This window comes from Ambystoma mexicanum, chromosome 5q (genome assembly GCF_040938575.1).
Source record: "Ambystoma mexicanum isolate Mex_15411 chromosome 5q, UKY_AmexF1_1, whole genome shotgun sequence".
Lineage (NCBI taxonomy): Eukaryota > Metazoa > Chordata > Amphibia > Caudata > Ambystomatidae > Ambystoma > Ambystoma mexicanum.
Window position 1 is genome coordinate 1316979375 of NC_090933.1, and position 22681 is coordinate 1317002055.

At 44.6% G+C, this 22681-nt stretch overlaps 1 protein-coding gene across 1 annotated transcript in view; it reads right to left on the bottom strand.

Annotated features, from left to right (window-relative positions):
* Window positions 1-20760, bottom strand: part of LOC138498496 (zinc finger protein 850-like) — a 384664-nt gene extending 363904 nt beyond the window's left edge. The window contains exon 1 of the mRNA XM_069622261.1: window positions 20663-20760. The gene's annotated coding sequence lies outside the window, so the exon portion shown is untranslated. The remainder of the gene's footprint in view (window positions 1-20662) is intronic.
* Between the last annotated feature and the right edge of the window lie 1921 nt (window positions 20761-22681).

Here is a 22681-nt window from a genome sequence, read left to right on the forward strand (position 1 = left end):
CCTAGATGTTGAGTGGTAACTGTTTTAAGAATAAGGCGTGCAGGTTGTTTCATGTCCAGCCCTTTCTTCTACCTGGCCATTTAGCTTGTTGATTGCCAATGAGGATTTTGGTCCTTGTTGTCCTGAAAACAAAAGGGAAACACTGGCTGGAAAGGATGTATACGATTTGGCTGTGGCACAATTGTTCACAGCCGAATTGACCATGGTCAATTCGGCCGCGAAGACAATTTTGACGCGGCCAAATCCGGCCAAACTTTAACCCCCAATGGTCCCAAATACATCCCCCACAAACCCCCTACTTACCTTTTGACTTCTGCTTTCATTCTGACCTTGAGGCGTCACTTATGTCCCAACAACACGGGTTGGATCTAACGCTGCAGGGTCGCCTTTTCGTCTTCCTTTATTTTTTTCCCGTCCCCTGCCTCCAAACCTCCGGAAGCGGGGGACAACCTTGCTACCCCCAAAGGCCATCACTACCAAACATGGGGATCAAGGGACACCCCTGCAGCCCCCGCTCCCCATGTTTGGTAGTGATTACCCAATTTGATTGTTTCAAATCGATTGAATGGTACTGGCCTAATTCGGCCAGATGTACCATACGATCAATTCAAAATGATCAGATTGGGTACTTCCGCCGGAAACAGTACTGGGAGGTATTGAGTGGTACTGGCATTAGCAGTCACGGCACAATGAGTGGGTTAAGGACTGAGCCCCGCTAAATGCCACACCCCACCTCTGGGACTAGGCTGGCTCTGGCTCATGCCCAGTTAGAGACCCCTGTCCCAGGTCGGGAACAATTCCAGGTGTCATGAGAGCACAATGGCAGTTATTATGGCAAGGGAAATGTGCACAAGATCACACAGTGAATAGCTTTGTGTCAAACAACTCAGGAGCCAATATCCATGTACACTAAAACCCGGAATTTACTAGCAGAGCATGATAAGAATACAAATATATGAAAAGGGATTTGGGGTAAGCACTTCACAGCTCCTAATGCCTACAAGGAAAGTCAGCCAGCACCTCACCCACAATTGCTGTTACAGGTACCCACATAGAGCGCAAGCAGCGACAGGGCTGTGTACTAACATCTTTGACAGTATTATAGAAGGTAACTTAAAGACAATACTCCCACGTGCAAGAAACATTACCTGTAATGCCAGCGAAGCCCACACGTCCTGCTGATGAAACAGGGTGCAAGAAAGGCTGTAACTATCCTATAAACACTATTACACTACTGCCAATCAGTACTCAAAATTTACAAAACATCCCCTAATCAGCCCACATACCACAATCAAAATGTTTGGTAGCATGGGTGTGTTATGCTGCGGTGGTTGTGGCCAGGGCCTAGAGTCTTGGGTGCAAGTCCCAGAATGAAAAGTAAAAAACATGACTGAACTTTAGTACTCAATAGTGTGATATGTATATCAAATAAACATATAAAATGCGTGCTGTTCAAAATGTTTTTGGGAAGCATTTTTGAGAAAGTAAAAAAATGCATATCTGCATTTACAGCAGCACTGTGTCACTTTTTTTATAATAGAAAGTAAAAGCAGATACAGATACAAATAGAGTTGTACACCATTGTAATTGCCATTAAGTGGGTTCCAGTTTAATATATTGACAGTACATGTATGATATGATATGGCATTCATAACGTGCCTATACACAAGTGTTTCAAGGCGCAACGAGGCAAGGGAGGGGGAACAGAGGGAAGACAGACAACGATCCTACTAGGCCAGGTATCATTCAGATTGTGCAAGTGCATGGGAAGGGGAAGGAGGAAAGTGCAGGGGGAAGGGGAGGGGACAGTGCAGTACATGGGATGATAAAATAAATAAACACAAGTCAGAAGTTCCAAAAAACTCAAAGAAGATAACCTGCGCCCCTTCCTCAACACCCCCAAACTTGCACCACCTTTCGCTAATGACCCCAATATTTTGGCAGACATCTACAAAGATGTTGTCACTAAACCTATCAATGAAATAGCACCACTTGAATGGAAAAAATAACTGCACTCAATGCGATCCCACAAAAGAGCAGCATAAAAAAGCTGGCAATCAGACCCATGCGACAGCACCAAAAATGAGTTCAACTTAATCTCCAACCAATACAAAACAGCTATCACTGCTGCTAAAGCCAACGCATTCAACACACGAATCTCCAATGCCAAATCGCACACTAAAGAGATCTTCGCCATCTTCAACGAGCTCATCTCCCCCCTCTCCTCAATACACCAGATGAAATAACCAAAGATGAAGTGTGGTGTGCCAGCATTCAAACTGCCATGCTACACAAAATTGACCTCCTCCAAAAGAAAATCACAGACCATTGCAAAGCACTACCTCAACAGACAGGCTCCAAGCCTTCTAACGCCCCATCCTCCACCTCCAAGCCCACCATACCTGACTTCTCTTTCAGGGACGTCACTGAGACAGAAGTTGTCAATCTACTAAAAAATCTCAAACCCTCCCCTTGTAAAGGCGATATTTGCCCACCAAAACTCATCAAGGACTGCGCAGACTGCTTTGCGCCGCTCTTTACGGCTTTCATTAACGCTTCTTTTAAAACAGGCATTATCCCTGCTGGCCTCAAATAGGCCTGGGTCCAGCCCCTCCTAAAAAAAAACACCCTCGAACCCCTACAACCTAACAACTACAGACCAATAACCACAGTGCCATTCCTCCTGAAACTACTCGACAAAGCCGCACATTGCCAAATCCAGCACTTTCTGGAAACCCACTCCATCCTTGGGTTGAGGCAATCAGGCTTCGGGAAAGGACACGGCACAGAAACAGCTCTGGTGGATCTGAAGAATCAGATCACCCAAATCATGGACAAGGGCAAGCCAGCTCTCCTACTCCTCCTAGATCTCTCAGCCACATTTGATCTAGTTGACCACAAGACCCTCACCTCACACCTCACTCTCTCTGCTAAATTTTCCAAAGAATCAGCGCAATGGGTCACCTCCTTCGTAGAAGGTAGAGCCATGAAAGTCTTCTCGGACATACCCAATGCCACTCCCACAACAATCCACTGTGGGGTCCCTCAAGGATCCTGCACTGCACCCACACTCTACAACCTGTTCACTAAACCCCTTTTTGACAAACTCTACTCATACAGCATTACATACACTAACTACGCGGACGACACACAAGTAATTCTACCCCTCTCAGGTTCATACCACGACGACGCAAAGGCACTCCACTCGATCTATGCCATCATCCAGGCCTGGATGGCTACAAATGGCCTCTGCCTTAACGAAGACAAGACTGAAATCATGATGTTAGGTCAACAGAGCACCCTAGACAAACTGGACATACTGTACGCTAACTTCTCCATTGACAACTCTATCATCCCCGTCTCCACAGCGGTAAAAACACTGGGAGTATACATAGACTCCTCTCTATCCATGAACAGACAAGTCAGCGCAATCACCTCCTCTTCTGCGCACACCACCAAACTCATAAACGCCATCAAGCCATACCTCTCCAAACCCAACTGCCTCTCCATAGCCAGAGCAGCCATTGGAGCCAAACTGGACTATTGCAATACCCTCCTAGCGGGCACTTCAGCAAAAAAACCTAAACATACTCCAAGTCCCACAGAACAATGCTCTCTGGGCCGCTCTTAGTATCCCAAGAAGAGAGCATATCACCCATGCCAGGCACTCAGCCCAATGGCTCCCGGTCAAAGAGCGGATCACTCTCAAAATCCTCACCCTCACGCACAAATGCCTCTCCTTCTCCGCCCCGTCCTATCTATCAGAGACCATCTCCAAACCCTCCTCCGCCCGACCCACCAGGACGCAATACACCAATTTACTCTGCATCCCACGCATCAAAAAAGCCAAAGCCGGTGGCCTAAGCTTCCCCTACATTGCAGCCAAGACCTGGAACGCTCTTCCTGCAGACATTAGAGCGGGACACTCACTCCCGATTTTTCGTAGGAAACTGAAGACCTCCTTCCTTGCTCAATAATCCGTGACCCCCACCATGCCATGTAAATACTCTGCATTGCTATTTGTACAAATATCATATTGCCTTTGTAAATAATGTATTCCTTGTTATTATTGTATTATTGCAACTAAGATATGCCTGTAACAAGCGCCACAATGCCCCCGGGCTGACGGGCGCTCTACAAATTTGAATAAATAAATAAATAAATAAATAAATAAAAGTACGACCAGCAGGTGGCAAGTGCAAGGGTGAGTGCAGAAATCAGGTGTCAAGTGCTGGTAGTGGGACTGTAGGGATACAGAAAACAGTCCCTGAGTGTGGGGTTTGCTAGAAAGGCAGTGCAGGAGTGTGACTGGCGGGGAAGGGGACCTGAGCTCAAGATCAGAGGGTGGCCAGGTAACCAGTGCGGTTTCAGTGTCAGCCAGGAAGTCAGCAGGAGAGAGGAGGAGAAAAAGCAGAAGCAAAGGGAAAGGTTTTGAGGTGCTTCCTACCGGAGATGATTCTCCTCAAGTTTCAGGGAGTCAGGGAGATTGTTCCTGAGGGAGGCCCCAGCCGAAGAAAGAGATCTACCACCACTGTATACTTCCTAACATAACCCATTCCAATCTTCAGCTGCTTTTACAGTCAAACTTATTTCCTTACATTCTGTGACTTTCACACACCAACTGCCATTTAAAAGTGTACTACAAATCTTTTCCATCAACGTTTCTTCTCTTTTACAAAACGTTACAGAGTTTCTTAACTTCAGTGGAAATGCTCCCTGAAGCAACCATTTTATACCATCCACCACTTTTATAAACTTTTTCCCAACACTCCTCCTTCCTTTATAAATATGAACCTAGCTTACTAATAGTTCTTCGCCATTACCAAATATTCTAAATAACTTTCTTTTCAATTACAAGAAAGAAGCACATCACTGAAATCAACAACCAAAAAACACATACCCTTTGCATCCAACAAACTAAGTACATTAATGTACCAGGTAAGGGCAAATTCCGACTTATTTTTATTCCCTTACGCCACATATATATGTGGGGTGGTATATGATATAATAGTAATATGGGGGCATTTGGGGGTCTCCCGCCACATATGTATGTCATGTAAAGGGTTTAAAAAAAACATATTCAGCCGTCGCAATTATGGGCGTCATAGTCAATCCATAGATCCATGTACCATGTATCTGTATGTAATTACAGAAGCACAGTTCCACTATATATTACTCCAGAATACCCTTTTAAAACCAACATTTCTTTCATTCCAGCCCATTATATTCCACCATTCACACTCTTACTATTCACATCTGCACACCTCCATTTCAACACCTACTCTGTTGCTCAAACAGTACACTCACCCTAAAGATTCCATCACACCACCACTGCCTTACTCACTAACCCAACTCCATCACACCTCTGTAGACTCTTACTCTCAAAACCTTCCCAACCAAACCTGATATACCACCTCACAATCAAACAGCACTCTATTCCTCTCTACAATCACACCCACACACCCATGCACCATACATGCATATACATTGCACAACTTCCCAAGGCAAATTATCTCTTTTCCCAACAGACACAACTAAATGCCTACTAAACAGCAACTCTGTAGAAAAGAAAGAAAGAAAGAGTAGAGCAGATAAGACTAAAACCACACCATATAGTCATCCACCTCTAAAACAATTTATAGAAAACATTAAAACAAAAGAGCTAGTAGCCTCACTCAACAAAACTCACAGCCACAACTAAATAAGTTAAGGCCCCTCTTGCAAAAACAAAAAGTAAAAAATGATATACAAAGAAAAGCAGACCTACTAACACACCTAACTCTCTATCTACTAGTGTTAAAATAGTCACAGTAAAGCAATCCAAAGAAACATTGTTACAGATAATGTTACACAGTCGAATTTTTAACAATCTTATAAAAACATCTGAACATTCCCAATCTACCCTTAAAAACTAGTGCAGGAGACTAATACTGCAACCTCTAATTGACAGCACTTTTTTTTACTGAAGAGAACATTAATTATATTTAAAGAGAATGAAACCACTAACTAAATTAATCAATACATTACACAAAGTACTTCTAAAAATGCACAGTGTCAATATAGAGACCTTTTCAAACGTATGTGATGGTGAAGGGATTCACACAAGCAGCACAGAATCATACTTCAATAAAGAAGATTATAAGCAAGAACAAGAACAACTAATTGCAATAGAAAATAATGGTCGAGGGTATAACATGGTGGAACACAGCATTATGGAAAAACAAACCCTTATAGAAAAAATGTCCCCAACAATTTTTGAGCCAAATGCTCCTTTCAACCAAACAAACCATCCAGTGTACAAATGGACATGCAGCTCAATGTGTAATGTACACCAGCAATCCTTTAAATCTTTATGAAAATTCCTCAATCACTATTTGAAACTAAAAGACAAAAGTAAAATGAAAACTGTACAAACCATAGACTCCTGTCTAGTGCGCAGCCACACTGGTCTGCGAGGACATTCATTAGCCTGCATTTCAGGAACTGCTTGCAAAAGCACTTTCCACCACATCAAAATGTTAGCGACACACCATTCTACTATATGGAATATTGTGCATCGACTACACTATGCAAAATGTCCTGCTCTAGAACTGCAAAATTTAAATAACTCCTACATGGAACAGCCAAAGAACTGCTTCAAGAAATAGAGCACATCCAACGTAAATACTTTTGAACTGAAGGTTACTTAGAAAACTCTGTACCTTTAGAAAACATTACCGAAAAAGTCATAAACACTAACGTCCTAATAAAGACATACAAAAAAGAATAGCTAAGTTTCAAAACACATCTGCTGAAATGCCAGACCAAATAGTTGTGTCTGTCATCACAGAATGTTTTATAAAAAGAGCACAAACATAGAAGATGTAGCCTACAAAATAGAAGACAATGCAAAATCCTGATAGTTCCAATTAGCTTTATATCTAACAGCAGAAGGTAAATACAAGATAACTGACCTTTCAACAGCTTGCACATTCTGCAACACAAAGCTTGACAATAACCAAATGTCATCACATGCTATCAATAATAACTCAGAAATATTCCCACTTCCAAAAGCTCTCCAGCAGGTTAACTTGTACAAGAGCATTATAATACAAACAGTGCACCAATTTCAAGCTATAATACGCCTTCAAACAAAATCATTCAAATTACCTCCATCCAAGTTATTAAAGGGCATCCGGGGCAAAGTAGTATATTTACCATTAGAACTAAAAGAAAATGTACAAACTCTAGGAGTACAAAGGCCAATAGATCAAACTTTGATTGTGCTAGATAATGGTGTGCCAACAAAAGACAAAACAATTTGGAAACAACTAGTCGACTTAAACAAAGTTAGACAAGCCCTACAATATCTAAAAGAAAACAATGGGCCTCATTGCAAGCTTGCTTGTCTGGAAACAACGGTAACGGTAAGCGTGCCTGTACTGTTGTTTCCGGACCAGAAAACTACGAGTTCTGTGGGCGGGTGCCATTTCGCCTGCCAGGTCAGACCTGGTGGGCGGAGCGGCACCCATCCGCAGACGTTGACGGTATCACCGGCACTATTCTGAATGGTGCCGGTGCTACCATCCTCCCCATTCCCATTGAGTCCAATTGGACTGAAATGGGAATGGGGAGTTATTTTCTCCGGTGCCCGGCAATGGGCAATTACTGTGTCTGCCGGGGCTGTAATGTCCCAGTAATTGCGCAATGCCGGGAGCCAGAAAAAAGCAAACTATGGCGGCAGCCATGCAGGTTTTTACCGACACAGCTACCGCTAAACTCGTAATGACCGCAAATGAATACTATTAAGATATAAACATAGATAAAAACGTAAGAGGAATCACCCAAATTTATTCAAGATTCACCAGCAACTGGCCAATTTGAATGTGTAGATCCTGTTACTGCAGCCAACATTTTAGACCAGTATACAATTCACCCACTACACTCCAAAGACACAATTGACAATGCATTAGAAACATATCAAATGCATCAAGCCAAATGATCCCCAATGAGCATATGGGAAAAAAAGAGTAGAAGCACGTTCTTTTCCTCTACTCTTTCCTGCAGGAAAAGGAGGAAGATGTGAGCAAAGGTCCATGCTAATTAGTGCATCAGAATATTGCTCTTTAAGAATGTATTCTGAAGACCCCAGATTCAGACAAAATGTCGAACATATTTTCCACCTCCTCTTCGAAAGTGAACTTTATGTTATGGAGTTGCACACACATTAAAAGCAGGCTCTAACTTTTTAAACATATCCGCTTCCCAACTGCTTCAAAAAATAATAGACAAAGATGAAGATTTGCTGTCAAGTATCACTAATCTCTTGGCAAACATGCATGGTATAAAGGAATACTGGCTCCGATGTCACTCTTATGTACGTTGTATGCTAAGGAACCTAGGCCCACCCACATGGTATGTTACTTTAAGTTGTGCAGAGTATGTATGGGATGACTTGCATGACTTCTTACGCCTGGAAAACTAAAATAAAGACAGAAAAGATGTAAAACCAGGAGAACTCTGTTCTCTGGACTCTGTCAATGTATCAAGGTACTTTCACCATAGCTTCATTGCCATGCTGCATTTTATCTGCAATAAAACGACCACTTCGCTCGAAGAAGTGCAACACTTCTTTTGGAGGAATCCAGACGAGCACCACTCATCCACATGCTTTTGTGGATAAAAGGTGCTCCAAAATTTGGCCATGAAAGTGACGCCACTGTTTTACAGTTTAGTGAAAAATACATTACCTGTAACATTCCTTCAGAAGCCACAGATAGTAGCCTACATACACAAGTGTTATGCTACCAAAAACATAAATGTGGCAAATACTGCTGACGTAGATATAAAAACAAAGGTAGATACTATACCTAAACTATTTATAACTAAATGTTGCATTGGCTTCCCTAGACCAGTTTGCATAAAAGGACAAGTAAATAGACTGATGTCTTCGGTTAGATACAGCGTAAAAGGCAAATCCCCAAACAATACATACAACATTAAAAGGGACGAGGCATTCAAGTACATCAATGATTACAATGCAATCATTGCCCTCTTGTGAAATGCAAACATATCTATACAATACATTGCAGACTATTCCACTGCAGTTGCACGATATGTCACAGCCTATCTCACCAAAGCTGAGAAAACAGAGCTGAAGGACGTCTGGGATGACATATCATCTGACAAAAGACTAGCACAAGAATTGTACAGCTTTGGTATAAAAATGCTCTCCCATAGAGAATGCGGGTGCTACAAAGCTACAGACCGTTTAACAGGTACAGCCTTATATGGCAAATCTGAACACATTGGGCCTCCTTACGATTTTTCCGGTAACAATGCCGTTATTGGCGGCATGGCTGCCACCAAAATCGGGTCCGGGTTCCCAGAATGGGGAAGTACCGGGCCATTGCGAGTATGGAGGGCCCGGTACTTCCTCCTACTGGGAACCCGGGCCCGAACCTTCCCCATTCCCATTTCAGCCCCCATAGGGCTGAATGGGAATGGGGGAGGGAGCTAACAATGGGCCGATTATGACCGGCCCGTTATTAGCTCCCTCTTTCCCTCACGGGACCCGCTGTGCACATCTGGGGAAACGAGACGTGCAGAGCGGGTCCCGCGAGGGGACCTTGTAATCAGGCGGTACGGGGTTGACGGTGCCGGCACCTTTACCAGCGCCGTTAACCCCTTAGCGCCTGACTTATAATGAGGCCCATTGTCTGGCTGAACCTTGGTCCAGCTTCATCCCAAAAAAAAGAGTTCTAAAATCCTACCAAGTGATAGAAAACATAGCCACAAATAATGCCAACAGCCAGGAAATGTTAAGAAGCAATTTAATTGACACATACAACCCAAACAGAAGTACTGCTTTGGAAAACATGTGCCTGTACGACATTCCCCAAAACTACACCTACAAATATAATGTCACACCAAATTAGACAACCCAGTCTAATTAATCATATAAAGTTATCATTTAAATCTCTGCAACATAGAGAACTGCATTACATGGCCCTACTCTGACTTTTAAAACCTTGGAGAAAAGAATACAAATTATAAGGTGACTGTGGGCCTCCTTACGAATTTGGAGGTAGCCATGGCCTTAATAAGGGCATGGCTACCCCCAAACTTGGGGCCAGGTCCCGCGAAATGGGAATTACTGGGCCATTCCAACCTTTGCAGGCCCGGTAATGCCCATTCACGGGACCCGGACCCGGTACGTCCCCATTCCCATTTGAGCCCCCATAGGGCTCAATGGGAATGGGGAGGATGTTAACAACGGCCCCGTTAATAACGGGCCATTGCTACCATTCGGTACTGTTTGCGGGTGCCGCTCTGCACGTCTGATCTGACCAGGCGTGTAGAGCGGCCCCTGCAAGCAGGACTCTTAATGTTGCAGCGAGGTAACAACAGCGCCGGTAGCACTACCGGCGCCGATGTTGCCTTACCACAACACTTATAATGAGTCCCTATGACTCAATTGAAGATACATTCAAAGCAAATGAAAGCAGTATAACAAATGACAATTTCAAACAATACAAACAAATGTTGGACAATGAATGCTAACAAAAGGAAGAAATTGAATCTCAACTAGACAAAGACACTCCTGAGGGCAGTCAATCTTCCCTTACAGGAAGCCAAGAACCACTTGGAGAACCACCCTTTCTAAATGAAGCAGAAATAGCCATGACTGTGGTAGAAAATACCATTTATCAATATAAACCATCTGAAGAAGACTTGTCAGTGATGAAATCACAGCTACATGATGAACAACTCACCATTTATCTCAACATCACTCAAGAAATTGAACATGGTTTTAAACATTAAACGAAAACCTGTAGCTGTACAAATTATAAACCTCTGCTCCTTTATGTAAGTGGTGGAGCTGGTTCTGGTAAAACATTCTTAATTAAAATAATCAGCAAATTTCTACAAAACATAACAAACAACAACCTTTCGGCTGTAGTAACAACCCCCAGAGGTTTAGCTGCCTAAAATATAGGAGGTGTAATTTCACACCAACTACTACTCCTCCACTTAGAACACCAAAACAAATTATAATACTACAAATTATCAGCAGAAGCTTCTACTGAAGTATGCAGAATTCTAAAACAAATGAAGGTGCTCCTGATAGATGAAGTAAGCATGGTTTCCGACCTCTTGTTGGCTTTAATTCATCTCAGAATGTAAGAAGTCATTAAACCCAACTAAGTATTACCGCACAGTAATTGCACCAGAAATTGGGTCTAATGGATCCAATGGGGAATGGGGAGTAATGTTTAATGCCCAACACATGAACCGCCGGATGGATGGGTGCTACCCCAAATAAAGTTGCATACCGTCCAACTCGTGATGAGGCCCTTTGTCTCTAAACTGCAGAGTAATTCTAAAACATACCCGTGACATAGAACAAGGTATAGTCTATGGAGCAATTGTTACAGTTGATGGCTTCCAAACATATCCACATGACAACATTCAGTTTGTCAACATCCACTTTGACAAACTTGCAGAAGTTAAATAAATTTGCCGGACAATAGCACATTTCCTTCTTTTCAAAGACATGTACGTATGCAGAGAGCAATGTTCTCTTGCATATGCTGTCACTATTCACAAATCACAAGATCTAACCCTAGATCAAGTATTGATTGACATTGGCAGCCTAGTATTTAAAGAAGGTATGAATTGCGTAGCACTTTCACGTCTGCGTACACTCCTAGTTAACTTTGATGCACACAAAGTGAACACTGACATTCCATGCATCCTGGAATACAACAGGCTATGGGCAGTATACACACCCCATCTAGATATATACCCTGTACCTCCAAAATATAAATCTTTTAAAAGACAAATAATACAAACAGAAGCAGATCTCCCAATGATACTGCAAACAAATGACCAGCTCCTTCTGCATCAAACAATACATCCACAAAACTGTCTAGTGGAAGTCATCTGCACATCCATCAAAAATGAAAGACACAAATGTCTCTTCTCCAGAAATATCTGCAGGCCCATCAAATGATCCACAAACATAACTCTCTGGACCATTTAAATTCAGCAACACAACTGGAGTAAATTGTTATGCTAATGTGACAATGAATTGTCTCTTTCAATTGCCACTAATTGTTCACAGCATTTACTTAAACGGGTCAGACCAGTTGTGTTTGCAAATGCTCATCCTTCACAGAAATGCCACAAATAATTCTGACAGCCCTGACATTGCCTCAGGTATAAGGAAAGAATTGGACTACTGTACAGGAATGGTAACATTTACCATAAACACACAGGAAGATCCACAATAATTTCTAATGTACTTACTACAAGTACTGGAAACCAAAAGCATCCCTATAAATGAAATCTTCCAGATTTCATACTCGTGGAAACATAGATGCACTCTCTGCAACCATGTTTCACAAGACAACATCCCTAATAAACAATGTGTATATGTATCCATACCAAATTCTGAATCCCTTCCATTTCACCAGCTTCTGCAGAATGGAAATAATGGCATATTATGCCCTTTTTGCAATTCAGACAATCATCCACCATACAAATAAACTCACATAGCCAATATGTCATACTAATGCTTCTAAGGTACAATGCATATAGTACCAAAAATAACTGTAACCTTACAGGCTTCACACACGGTCAAGTATCTCTTGGATAAAAAACCTTCACAAGTGTAGGTATAGTATACCACACTGGTGCTACAACCACTTCAGGGCACTACACTGCATACGTCAAAAAATAAGTGGTTTGTTTGAATGTAACAATACGTCTGTTACTCCAAAACATAGGTTACGAGCAACATTTAACAAATGCCTACTTAATATTCCTTCAACCCAAATTGTGTCACTGAACTATAGCACAGTTAGAATACGCCAGCCAGTATCTAACTACATCCATAATACTACAATAGTACTTTTGAAAGTCAATCTAGTTAGAATATGCCAACAGGTATCCACCTACTTGAAAAACACCCTTCATTCCAAAACACTTCAATACGCCATCTCAATTCTTATATGACAAAACATCTTCTAACCTGTAATGTAGTTAGAATATGCCAACAGGTATGTAACTACTTCAGGCATTCCCTTAATCACAGCATACTTCAAAGAAACATACTATCACTGTTTTTTAATCCAGTACAGATTTTCTTTCCCAATGATTATTTAATGTCAAACCAACAGCAGTGTGTCATACACTAAAGTTGTACCAAACATAGTACTTAGAATGTACTGTTTATGAGGGTCCAAAAAAGAAAATGTATATGTAAAAGTGTATACAACTAGAGCTTTTGAACTGTCCTGCTTAAAGAATGGTACTGTTTCTTTTCCACAGAAAATAAACCGGACATTACAGCTTCATAATGCTACAAAACTAAGTAACCACAGCAATTATAGTCAAATACATATTCTATGAGCACTATCCTCAATTGTACTAAAATCATAAGTATAATATACAGTCCAATTACATAGTTCCTCCATATTACAAACACTTTGTACTCCCACTACATTACCTATAATTACTATACACGTATTACTACTATGGTGATCTTAGCCATACTACGACATTACCTATAATTACTATACACATATTACTACTGTGGTGGTTGTGCAATGTGCACATATTCTTGGGACCATGGCCTGCGAATATATCGTCCAGAATCGGGCCGCTGGCCTCAACCACCACAATACAATTAACTATATAACAAATATGTACCATACACCGTCAACTAATAAAACTTTCCCTGGCCCTTGCAATCGAAATGATGTCCACGGACACCAAAATTGACCGCAGACTCAGCAGCATTTCCAAACCATTTTTCACCTATAAAAACAGCTCCACATTACCTTCATTCCACTTCCCTACCATTTCTATGCCCTCTTCCAACCATCAAATAACCCCAAATGTCTTTTACAAGCTGTCGGTCCACGGTGCTGTCCGTGAAATACTGCACTGTCCGTGGACAGCTACGACACCTGCACAACCTTTTTCAACCTACGAGAACAGCCCCATATCATCTTTCTTCCACTCCCCCACCCTTCCCAGCCCGTCTTTCCACCACCAAATGACACAAAATGTGTTTTCCAGACTTTTTCCCCAGTGCGCTTTCCACGGACACCCGTGACTGTCTGCGGATCCAACATGACGGGTGTTTCCAAAAATACACCTCCCGTCTTCACCATCCAATCAGCGGGCGCTTGCGATGTTCACGGACCTCACATTGGCCTCTGGGCCAATTGTAGGGCTGTCAGTAGACCGAACAGGGAGATGAGTCCGCAGACTGAACCCAGATATCACTAATTTTATTTACCTACTTTTTGGTTGTTTTAAAAAAAATGATTGGCACGATTTCCACCAAATTTACAAAAAACAAATTTTCGGGACCAAGCCGCCACTCCTGCCTCAAACTTCAAACGGTTTGGGTTGTAGGTTTGAGCAACTTTTTTCTTCCATTGTGTCTATGGGAAAACCACACATTTTGGGGGCCCTCATAAAACTTTGCACCCCCTGCACGAGACCTCCCCAAATTTTGCAGGATCAATCTGACGGGCCATATACGTTTTTGCAAAGTTTTGTGAGGATTCATCCAGGGGAGCCAAAGTTATAAGCCCACCAAAAAGTGCTCTTCTTATGGGTTGAGCAACTAACCATAACTACAGGACCGTTTTATATATATATATACAAAGTCCCACAACACACACAACCTCATCACCCACATCACCCACACACACATACAGTCACATTAGACATACACAGACCCTCACACACACAGAGACCCCCTCACACATACAGAGACCCTCTCACACACACAGAGACACCTTCACACACATAATCAGCTGCCCTCCCACACACTCAGAGATCCCCCACTCACAGGCACAAACAGACCACACACACACAAACACACCCACAGTCCCTGCACACAAAAACACACTCAGGCCTGTGCCCAAACACTACACCAAAGCCCTCCACACTATCCCCTCACACATGCTCTGTACCCAGACCCCACTCACACACACCCAGACTGTGGCCCCCACACACTCAGCCGCACAACACACATACTCAGCCTCCCAAACACACACTTCCAGGCTGCCTGCCCCAACACTCAGCCCCCCACCACACACACAAACACAGCACTGATGCAGACACATTCCCAGGTTGCCTCCCTCATGCTCAGCCCCACACTACACACACTCAGCCCCCCCACACACAGACAAAACCCCACACAGACAGCCCCACCCCACAAAACATATTTGTACAGTGCCACCACACACACTCTCAGCCCCACCACACACACACTCATCCCCTTCACACACTCACAGCCCCATGACACACAAACACTCATCCCACCATACAAACAGCACCACAACACACACAGGGACCCAAAGATCCCTTCCCACACACACAGACTCCCTCACACATACAGACATCCCCCCACACAGACACTCAGTCCCCCACATACAAGCACACTCAGCCCCCTGCCCACACACTATACCCATGTTTCCCCTCACACACACAAAATGCACCGAGCCTCTACCCCACACAACGCCCAGTGTGCCTTCTCAACACACTCAGCCCCACACCACAAACACTCAGCCCCACACACACACTTCCAGACTGCCTCCCTCCACACACATCCCCACATACAGCCCCCCACACACACAGCCAGCCTTACCACACACACAACCGCACCCCATACACACAGCCCCACCCCACACATACACATGTTAAGCTGCATAACACACACAACCACACCCCACACATAAACACCACCCCACCACACACACACACTTTGGCTACCCGTACATGACAGAATTACATTACGTTCGCTAGTCATCGCCCACAAGTGTCTCTCTAACTCGGCCCAAAATACCTGACAGACAAATTCTCGAGACATCAGTCTAACAGACCTACCAGATCCAACTACCTCAAACAAATTATCATCCCTAAATACCACCTAAAAACGTCAGGAGTTGCCAGCTTCCCAGTGCTAGCGGCCAAATGCTGGAACTCCCTCCCTCCTGACATCAGAGCAGAACCATCGTTTTGGTCTTTCAGAATCAAGAAAAAATCCTGGGTCTTCGCCCAAACAGCCACCCAGCATAGCTAACTCTCTTTTACACAACTAAAGGTATTTTATCTGTATTGACAAACTGTACACGTTGCTATGTGTTTGTACTTTGGAGTATTGTAATGACTGTATAATTACTGTAAATATGAATATTCCTGAATCCTGTATCTCTGTAAAAACTTGTTGTTGTTGTAAATATGAATATTGCTGAATCCTGTATCTCTGTAAAAACTTGTTGTCACCGTTTGTGAGGTTCTCTGTAACCCACCTTACCTAAGTTTAAGCGCCAAGATACCCCTGGGTTTGGTGCGCTATTTAAGTAAATAAACTAAACTAAACACTCAGCCACACTACACACACATACTCAGCCAAGCCACACTACACACTCAGCACCACTACACACAAACACACTCATCGACGCTACACACACACACACACACTCAGCCACACTACACACTCATCCACACTACATACACACACTCAGCCACACTACACACTCAGCACCATTACACACACCCACAGACCCCCTCACACACACACACACCCCAGGCCCTCTTACACACAGACCCCCTCACACACAGACCCTCCTCACACAGACCCCTTCACCCGCTCACACACAGACCCCCATCACCCACCCACACAATAAGACTTCCCACACCCACAGTCCGACACAGATCAATTCTCAGTACACTAAACACAGACCCCACCACACACACAGCCGCCCCACACTCAAAAACTCAGACCCATGCCCACACACTTCACCCAAGTCCTCCATACTATCCCCCTGACACACACTCTGCACCCAGCCCCAACCCACACACACTCCCAGGCTGGCACCCCACACAATCAGTCCCACCAAACACAGACCCAGGCTGCTTCTCCCCACACTCAGCCCCCCACCAGACACACCACCACCACACACAGACACAGCCCTGCCACATACACACAACCCTGACACCATAGACATCCCTAGAGTGGGGCAAAGGAGGCAATTGGCCCCCTATTGGCTGCTTTGTCCCTCCCCCCAATTGATAGACCCTCCTGGCAGATAGCTCGTTCCAGGAGCTAAAAGGTGCTCCGTCACCCAGCCTTCATGTGCACGTTTGTAGGCTCTATTTGCCAAGCCTGAAAGGGACACCACGGGAATCAATGTGATGAATATCACTGCGGGGTGAGGGGCTTTGGGGGGGGGGCACATCACGTTAAAAGCAGGTTATCGGCATGCTGGGAACACTATTGTTTTCCGAATGTGCAGCTTACACTTGTCTAGAAAAAAAACACATTTCCAATCTGAAATAGGCTTTTTAAACTTGTATTCACTAGTTTTCTTTAAAATATTACCACACAAACGCCCAGTGATTTTTCAGTCACTTCCTTTGTGTTTTGTCACAGGATATATTTCTAAACCTCTTATATGTTTGCCAAAGTTCTTAAATGCAAATAAATGCTTCTGTTGTGCTGACAGCAGTTATTAGGACCCTCTCCCTGAATATAAGCAGAGTACCAGCCCAACCCATCCCCGGGCCAAACACATTTGAAAGCACTTGTTATTTATAAGGAATTGCAAAAAGTCCTAAGATTTACAGCCAGTTTTAAATATATAGCATTTTAGCAACTGTGACCTGCTGAGCTACCCCGGCAGCTTTCTAATTTAGGGCATTTCTACGGATCCCTTAATGTGTTCAAAATCACTGCATTACCAACAGTGCAGTTTGTGTACGTGATTTCATAAGTCAACAGTATTTAATCCCCAGCCACACTATCCCTGTGCATACATTCATTGACAGTGTACCAGTGACAACCTTCTCCATAATGGCGAGGTGGCGCTGACCGAGGGGCAACCTCGCCCTTTATGGAGGAGCCGAAGAGCCACCCCAGTGTACACACTGAAAACTCTGTCAGCTGCTTTTTTCAGCTGAGGGAGGGCTCCTCAGCTGGCTTGAACTGACAAACGGAAACACGGTTTCCGTTTGATAGTTAAGTTCCTCAGTTTTGCATGGCCAATAGCCATGCAAAGCCGGGGTGTTTTGCTTTCCCAACCTCGCATGGCCCATTGGGGATGCTGGCTGAGGAACTGCATGTGTGTATGTGCGAGGGAGGCGCTCCTGAACCTCTTCGCACATACAAACGGAGCGGGGCACGTCGTAATCAGCGATCCGGCTCTTGCACGCATGTGCACGAACCAGGAAACGCTCTTTGCTTCCTGTTCATGCTGCACGGGAGCTGGAGCCCTGGGAGGAAACATCAGGACTAGGACAGAAGGTAATTATTTTTTTATTTAAATATGCATGTGTGTATGCATGTGTTGCGTGTAATGAGTGAGTGTATGATGATTGGTATGAATGTGAATGAGTGAGTGCATGCTGCATGTGAAGGCTGCGTGAATGCGTGTGTGTTTGTACTGGGCCATGCAGCAGATTTTTGCAGGCGTGTGTTTGTACTGGGCTTTGGAGCTGATTTTGGCAGAAGGAGGGTTGTTGTCCAACCCTTCTCCCCAAAAAGCCAAATTCAGCTCCCTGTGCGAGGCACTGTGGTGGTGGTTGGGGGGAGAAACAGTGGGTAGACATGCTTTTTTTATACTGGGCATATATGATGGATGCCTAGTAAAAAATACTCTGCCTGCCCATTGAGCACCCCAGGGCCACGCATGCACACATAATCATATTGTGTGTGTGCGAGGCACTGGGGGTCGCAGAGGGCAAGCGTGTAATTTTTTACTGGGCACCTATGGTAAAGCAAGCATGGTAAGTGTTATTATGTAGCTAGACTGGCATTTTGGTGCAGCCAGTCTGGCCACGTCTTACTGTGGCATGCCATTTTGCATTGGGCATCTTTGATCAAGCAATCATGATAAGTTTTATTATGTAGCTAGACTGTAACTTTGATGCAGTCATTTGGACATGTTTTCATACTGTGGCATGGCATTTTGAATGTTAAAGTCAACTGGAGAATGCTCTTATGTGGGGATAATGCCATATTTTTGCAGAACATTCATGAGCGTGTTTTCATATAGTAGCATTTATGGCATTATGCACAAAGCAAATGTGAATATGTGCTTCTATGAGAATACTGGCATATATTGGTGCAGCCAGCATTGACATTTATGGGCGTAGCTAGTGTGAAAATGTTTTTATACTGGCATATATATGGGCAAATCCATTCTGAAAATGTGTTGGAGAAATGCTCCTGTGCCCTACTGGTGACTGGCATAGCAAACTGTTTGGCTTTTTACCCAATTTGTTTTAAAGGTGTGCTATAAAATGCCCCACGTTTAGCCATTATTTCAAAAATGTTCTCGGGGATGGGAGGGAGCTCCTCAACACTTCTTGGTTCAGGCTTCCCCGCTATACTCCATCACACTGGCACATTTAGGGGAAATATTTATGCCCCTCCAATTAAAAAATTCAAAAGCTGCCACTGGGATGTGCAGCCGGAAACTGAAAACTGTAAACAATTCTATGGGGGGAAAGAGGGAGGGTGGAGTGAGATTCCTGCAACCATTGCAAAAGAGCAAAGGGAGCAATTGCCTCCTTTCCCCTGGACCAGGCGGCTTCCTGTGATTTTCATCTAGTACACAGACTGTCCTATCACACGTAACTGAGGTACGAGCGATATCTCTCCTGTTATACAGACTGTCCTATCACTTGTAACTGAGGTACGACTTATATCGCTTGTGTTACACAGACTGTCCTTGACTATCATTTGAAACCGAGGTATGAGTGATATCTCTCCTGTTACACAGACTGTCCTTGACTACTGAGGTATGAGTGATATCTCTCCTGTTGCGCAGACTGTCCTTGACTACTGAGGTATGAGTGATATCTCTCCTGTTGCGCAGACTGTCCTTGACTACTGAGGTCTGAGTGATATCTCTCCTGTTGCGCAGACTGTCCTTGACTACTGAGGTCTGAGTGATACCTCTCCTGTTACGCAGACTGTCCTTGACTACTGAGGTCTGAGTGATATCTCTCCTGTTACACAGGCTCTTTATGGCTGGCTGTTATTTAGAGACCAGCTGGAAGTGATGTCTCTTCTGCCCATTGGCTGTGCTGGGACTGATTCTTGCTTGCTGACTGCACGGGCATTTTTGCAACTGTTGAACATGAGTTAACTTGTTATGATGCATTTGACTTGTATTGCATTGAACCCACTCAGAACATGCTTAATGCCACGTGTGTTAACCAGCCTGGTAAGATATAGGTATTCTTACAACATCGTGGCCTGTTGACTCTTACTTGATGTGCCACCACATCGCCCCCCTATTGTATTTGTCCCCCACCCCTAGTAGTGATTTCTAGTGCCATGACACACACACAGATCTTCAGCCCCGACACACACCGCTACACAGGCACACAGTCATACCGCCACACACGCACAGACCCTCAGCCTCGACACACACACACACACACACTCCGCACCGACTCACACACACAGTCACTCACTCTCTCCGCCCCGACTCACACACTCAGCACCGACACACAGACACCGCCAGTCCGCCACACACAGACCCTCCACCCCGACACACACGCACGCACACTCAGCACCGAGTCACACATCCAGATAATATGAGTATATGGAGGTGAAGGACCCCAGACCTCCCCCTCTGCCCCTCACCTTCTGTTCCACGAGCAAAACACCCGATCCACGTGGAGGGCTCCTGCACTCCCGGCCGGAGCCCCCCTCCTCTGCCTGCAGCTGCTGCCAGCACTCTGGCGCCCCCACCCATTTCCCGACGCAAGTGGGCTGGGACACCCCTCCCACTCCGGGCTTTACCCAATGATGCTTCCCCACCCTCCGATCCCTCCCCGTTTGCTCCACCCCATCTCTGCCTCCCCTGGCACATGCCCAGCCTCACAGCCTGCCACCTGCCCATGCCCATCACCAGGGGATCCTCACGTTCCTGCCCCCCCTGGCACCTGCCCATGCCCGTCACTAAGGGGCCGTCACGTTCGGGATTAACTCATAATACAATAAACATTGCATTGAAAGATAATATTGAACCCCATGATGTTATCACTATAGACTTCTAAGTATTTAATTTGGTAAAAAAAAGATACGTAAGGACCCTTAAAATGAATTTTTGCCAAAGAAAACGTGAAGTTAAATTCTGGACTGGGAGGTCAGTCTGAAGACATTTATACCCTAGAATTCGGGACATTTGAAGGATAAACGGCATTTTCATCTCCAGCGCCGAATAGCGCCCATTGCGCAAGTGGGCGCTACATAGCAGACACTGCCTTAAAACTACCCAGATGTTCATTAAAAACAGCTGTGACTTTGGGATTGCCCCACCGGGGCAGCGCATCCCCTCCCCCACCACACACACACACGCCTGCTCACCTCTGTATGTGAGCACTTTTGGGGTGTCCTTTAATTATCCCACGGTCAATGACCTGTGAATGGGGCTCAAATGGTGTTTGTAGGTTTAACCCTTTCCGTGTATGGTCTGATCCCGTGTAAGGTTTTCATTGGGGACGTCGCCAGCCGGACATATAGCTCAGTGAGTGAAGCACTTGCTGCTGAGCTCATGATTGCAGGTGAGTGTCGTGGCAGGTGGGACTCAGCATTTTATCCTTTAGAGGCAGGTACCAGTACATGGGGTAATACTAGCAGCTATTCTGTACAGCGCTATATGACACTAGCTGCAGTGCAGCAGTAGCAGGTGCTATATAAACACATCCTATTATTCACACACAGGTGTGCTCCTAGCTCAGCCTTTCCTCGTGGTTTGGGCTTTTCTGGCGGCTCTAGAGGGGGCCATTGTCGGCCCTTCCTCTGTTTTGTGCCATTTCTAGCCTGTGTTCATTGTTTGTGGTGTTTTCTTGTGCTGGGATCCCATGTGCTGTGTGTAGGTCACATGTTGCCATTTCTACCCTGTGTTCATTGGTCGCTGTGTTTTCTTGAGCTGGGATGCCATGTGCTGTGTGTAGGTCACATGTTGCCATTTCTACCCTGTGTGGCTCTAGAGGGGGCCATTGTCGGCCCTTCCTCTGTTTTGTGCCATTTCTAGCCTGTGTTCATTGTTTGTGGTGTTTTCTTGTGCTGGGATCCCATGTGCTGTGTGTAGGTCACATGTTGCCATTTCTACCCTGTGTTCATTGGTCGCTGTGTTTTCTTGTGCTGGGATGCCATGTGCTGTGTGTAGGTCACATGTTGCCATTTCTACCCTGTGTTCATTGGTCGCTGTGTTTTCTTGTGCTGGGATCCCATGTCCTGTGTGTAGGTCACATGTTGGCATTTCTATCCTGTGTTCATTGGTCGCTGTGTTTTCTTGTGCTGGGATCCTATGTGCTGTGTGTAGGTCCCATGTTGGCATTTCTATTCTGTGTTCGTGTATGTGGTCGCAGTGTTTTCTTGTGCTGGGATCCCATGTGCCTGGTGTAGGCCACATGTTGGCATTTCTATTCTGTGCGTGTATGTGGTCGCAGTGTTTTCTTGTGCTGGGATCCCATGTGTAGTGTGTAGGTCACGTGTTGCCATTTCTATCCTGTGTATGTGGTTGCAGTGTTTTTTTGCTGGGATCCCATGTGTAGTGTGTAGGTCACGTGTTGCCATTTCTATCCTGTGTTCATTGATCGCTGTGTTTTCTTGTACTGAGATCCCATGTGCTGTGTGTAGGTCACATGTTACCCG